This window comes from Hyaena hyaena, unplaced genomic scaffold (assembly GCF_003009895.1).
Source record: "Hyaena hyaena isolate Hyena2069 unplaced genomic scaffold, ASM300989v1 scaffold_1302, whole genome shotgun sequence".
Lineage (NCBI taxonomy): Eukaryota > Metazoa > Chordata > Mammalia > Carnivora > Hyaenidae > Hyaena > Hyaena hyaena.
Genome location: NW_024081935.1, coordinates 431,040 through 436,263, shown reverse-complemented (window position 1 = coordinate 436,263; position 5,224 = coordinate 431,040). Strand labels below are relative to the sequence as shown.

At 37.1% G+C, this 5,224-nt stretch overlaps 1 pseudogene; it reads right to left on the bottom strand.

The window, feature by feature from the left end:
- Positions 1–2,852: 2,852 nt before the first annotated feature.
- Positions 2,853–3,711, bottom strand: LOC120225000 (annotated as a pseudogene).
- Between the last annotated feature and the right edge of the window lie 1,513 nt (positions 3,712–5,224).

The window sequence follows — 5,224 nt, the reverse complement described above, 5'->3', positions numbered from 1 at the left end:
GGGGATCGCCTCCCACCCTGGAGTCTCCGATCCCGGCCCGATTTTATCTTCCCCGGTTCGCACTCACGTTAGAAGGCTCTCTCAGTGGATTCTGCGTCTTTTTTCTCCCATTCTCTCAGGTTTTGTAAGGTTTCCAATGTCTTCAGATCTTTTCTGTGTGATGTATGGGCGCGAGTGCAAGTATGGAGCTCCTTACTTCTCTGCCATCTTGCCCCGAGTCCTAGACAACTTTCTTAATCAAGATTTGGAAAACTATGAAAATTTGGAAACTATAAAATGAAAGAGCACCATGATCCTTTACTTATAAACTACTTTTAACATAAGGTAAAATATCGTAACCAAGTAAAAGATTAAACCATAATTTGAGGAACATATTTTCCAAGCATTTAACAAACTTAACATATTCAATAGAAAATTTACAGTCCAATAGAAAAAAAAATAACCAAAGTTTAATAGCCTTGTATTTCTGGTTTAATAGAACTGCATGATCTCATTTCCTATGTAGGCCACGATCTTGAATTTTTGTGATCAGGTACCAAGACTAGAAAACTCAGTGTAGGATGTTTGAAACCACAAATGGGAGCAAAATATTTATTCACTGGAGTCTGTGAAAGTAATAGTCCTAAAAGAATATCACTGATCAGATTATACTTGGAACATTTTGTTCTATTCTGAGAGAAATATTATGAATCACTCAAAAATATGTAAACAGGGGCGCCTGGGTGGCTTAGGTGGTTAAGAGTCCGACTTCAGGTCAGGTCATGATCTCGTGGTTCGTGGGTTCCAGCCTTGCATAGGGCTCTGTTGACTGCCAGTTCAGAGCCTGGAGCCTGTTTCAGATTCTGTGTCTCCTTCTCTCTTGGACCCTCCCCTGCTCACGCTGTCTCTCTCTCTCTTTCAGAAATAAGTAAAGCATTACCTTTTTTTTTTTAAAGGAATATGTAAACAGATGGATAAGATATCTGGAAACCTCACTATTAAAGAGATAGAATTGAAGAGTGGAAATACATGAGAAACATACAGCTGCCTTTAAATATTTTATCCCTTCTTGTTCTATGGGCTAAAAAACTTAAAAAGTAGTATATTATAGTAGTAGTATATTATATTCCATAATCAAAAAACTCAAGTGACATCTGGATGACCATTTTCCAAAACAGAGTATAAAATGTTACTGTTCATTATCAAAGGTTAGACTTTGTTTCAGTCTAACTTTTGTTCTATTTTCTCTTTGATACAGCTACCAAGCATATGAATTCCCTTTCACTGATTTTAAGAGTGTTTTAGGGGCACCTAGTTGGTTTAGCATCTGACTTCAGCTCAGGTCATGATCTCACGGTTTGTGGGTTCAAGCCCTGTGTTGGGCTCTTTGCTGACAGCTATCTCAGAGCCTGGAGCCTGCTTCAGATTCTGTGTGTCTCTCTCTCTGACCCTCCCCTGTTCATGCTGTCTGTCTCTTTCTCTCAGAAATAAACAAAGATTAAAAAAATTTAAAAAAGAGTATATTTAATGAAGTAATGGCAATTTATCAAAAATGTCTTTCTGAGCATATGCCAGGTTTCATATGGATGACTGGACTCTCCTATTACACAAACTTGAGTTGTAAAATAAATAGTATCCGACACCCACTGTGATTCCTAAAAAAATATTTGTATATCATCCATCATACTGTTTCGCACATAGAGAGTAATAGAAATCCAATTTTAATTTGCTTGAGATAATTATACTAATTATATTATTCACTTATTTAAAACAATATAGTAGTAGCAATTAATTCTGTTATTCCTTCTTTATTATAGCCAGAAAAAAAATTCCATATTGTAGAAAATTTTGTATATTAACATTGTATCTTGCAACCTGCTGTAATTGTTTTTAGGTCCAGTAGGTTTTCATTATGTGATTCTTTCAGATATTGTTATAGATGACAGTGTCTTCTGTTAAACAGTTTTATTTCTTCCTTCACAGTCTGTGTGTATTTTATTTTTCCCTTTTCTTGTTTTATTGCATTAGCTAGGGTGTCCAGTACAATGTTGAAATTTAGGATGAGGAGAACACATCTTTGCCTTGCTCTTAATTTTAACAAGAGAAATTCCAGTTTCAAACTATTAAGTATTATGTTAGGTGTAAGTTTTTGTTGACATTCATTATCAAATTGAGGAAGTTGCCCTCTATTCCAAATTTACTGAAATTTTTTATCATGGGTGGGTGGTCTATTTTGGCTAATGTCTTCTCTGCATTTGTTTGCATGGTCATGTGATTTTTCTTCTGTGGATGTAATAGATTACATATTTGATTTTCAAATGGTGAACCAACCTTACATATATGGAATAAATCCCATTTATTTGTAGTATATAATTTTTTATACATTACTGCATTCTGTTTGCTAATATTTTTGAGGATGTTTGCATATATGTTCATGAGACATATGGACTTATAGATATCATTTCTTTTAATGTTTTGGTGTGGCTTTGGTATTAGGGTAAAGATAACCTCATAGAATGAGTTAAGAAGGAATCCTACTTTTGTCTTCTGGGAAGAGATTGCAGAGGACTGATACAGTTTCTTAAATATTTGGTAGAATTCACCAGTGAGTCAACCTAGTCCTGTTACTTTCTGTTTGGGAAGTATTAGCTTCCCAAATTAGCTAATTGATTAGCATTGATTCAATTTCATTAATGGCCATAGATCTAATCAGATTGTCTATTTCTTTTCATTTGAATTTTAACAGATTATGTCTTTTGAGGAATTGATCCATCACATCGAGGGGCTATCAAATTTATGGGCATAGAGTTTTTAATAGTACCCTCTTTTTATTCTTTTAATGTCCATGGGATATAAAGTGAGATTAAACTCACATGCAGGTGGATCAGCCACAAAGACCTTGATCTTTTCAGCAAGTGAATATATCTGATCAGTCTCCACAAAGGCAGACCCCATTTGTACCCACTGATAATAGGATGGGGTACTGGTGGAACAGTGGGGTAACCAATCTGTAAACATACACTAGCAACATGGCAAACACCCTCCAGGAAGTAAATGCAACTTCCTCTGTGATATCAAGCACTTCAGGGTTGTAGATGTTGCCATCATCAAAACAACCCTCTGGATGATCAGCCCAAAGGAGAAGGCAGAGATGGTCAGCAGTATGGCTTTGCTAGCTCCCACTTTCTCACCAGTCTTAATCATTTGCACATCACTCAGTATTTCAAGTTCTCAGTATTTTAATGGTTCAGTGGTTCAATGGTTCTCCTAGAGATTTAGAACTGGTGATTTATAAAGCCTGGAAGAAGGAGATTTTCTTTAGTCCCATACCAGTGTTCTCGACTGGTGCAGTGATATCATGTGGGGTTAAGCCATGAGAAGAGGCAGCTGCTGGCACTTTTTTGTCTAATAGCATGTCTCTGATCTCAGTGATCAGAGCTCTGATCTCAGTTCACCTTCTTGGTGAACATAAAGCCCACATTCCCTAGATATGGGTCAACAGTTTCTCCAGAGCTGAGATGTCCTCCAGATGCCCTCAGATGGCCTTGTGAATCATGATGTTCTTACCCATAGGACCACAGCTTTCCCAGCAAGGGGCACGCCAATTTGCTACATCTGCTTGGAGCCCATGCTGTCTGCTCCCACAGTGAAGTCTTCAGGATAATCCTTGTAAAGTTGGATTATTTTAAGGAAGTAGTTGGGTTTCCAGGTCATCATGCCTTCCCTAGGCATTACAGTAGTGCATGAGGGATTGCCATACAGGGTTTAATCACAACGTTACTCTCATGAGGTTGCCTGGTGAGAGGCTTATGTATCTATATTTTATGATCTTAACAACTTTATAAACTCCTTGATAAGACTCCTTGAGAGACATGTATGGACACTCCTTCAAATGCATGGTGCACATACTAGGCACTCATTAATAGTTAATGATTGATTGAATTAATTCATAAATACTTCTAGGAATATGTTGAACATATTGTGTGGCCCCATTATTTACTGATCATCTGTATGTAAAAATATAAGTCTTTTTAATTATTTCAAACTTTGTGTGTTCTCCAGTATTCAGCTGTCATGGAAGGAGGGTTTCATGTCAGAAATACAAAGAGGTCTCCCTTTATACAGCACTGATGCAAATGTCCAGTATGTAGCAAATTACTAACTTTTTGAAACATTTCTACCCTATTATTTTCCACTTGCCTTAAACTGACAGAAAAATCCCTTTATAATGTATTCTTAAAACTGTCTTTTCAGCTTATTTCTTATGAATGCGTGATGCCTGCCTTTCCCCTCTTCCTTCCTACTTTCTTCTACACACCTAAACACAGATATAGTCACTATTTACAATACTGCAACAGTATTTCAACAGAAACAGGTCTGTACACTACATACATTAAAAAAAAAAAAAAACCTTTTTGCATTACGGTTAGAAGCTCACTCCCAGTTTAAAATTCCTTTTATCATACCTGCAAAATCTCCATAATTGTTTCAGTGCAAAAGAAGCATGAGAGAATCAGTATCATAACAAACTGCCATTACATTAAGTGTTTTGTACATTTTACAAAAATGGTTCCCCATATAATCACATTGCTAGGCCACCAGCCAGAGCTCTGAAAGGGATTCATGTAAGTGAGGAGTCGGCTTAACCTTAGCTTTCAAATAATGTGCCTTTGGGCTTGGACATGAAGTGAGAGGTTCTGAGTGAAGACATAAATGTGGTATTGGGGACATACAGGTGGTATACATAACCATGAGTTTAAATGAGGCAATAAAGGTATGTTATGAGTTTGGAAAGAGGATTGAAGAGGAACAGGAACTAAGTCCAGGGAGAGGGAAGAGGACTCCAAAATTAAGTGGTAAAAGAGATGATGAATGGGCCAAGAGGCATGAGAAGGAGAAAATAATGAGGATGTGTGAAAAATAAGCTGCAAGTCAAGTGAAAAAGGTTATTTTAAAAAGGAAGAACATATTGTGGAGCACCTGGGTGGCTCAGTCAGTTAAGCATCTCACTTCAGCTCAGTGATGATCTTACAGTTCGTGGGTTTGAGCCTTGAGTCCAGCTCTATGCTGACAGCTCAGAGCCTGGAGCCTGCTTCAGATTCTGTGTCTCCCTCTCTCTCTGCCCTTCCTCTGCTCACACTCTGTCTTTGTCTTTCAAAAATAATAAATAAACATTAAAATTTTTATTAAAAGAAGGAAGGACATATTTTGTCAAATGCTGTTTACAAGTTAAGCAAGAGGAGAA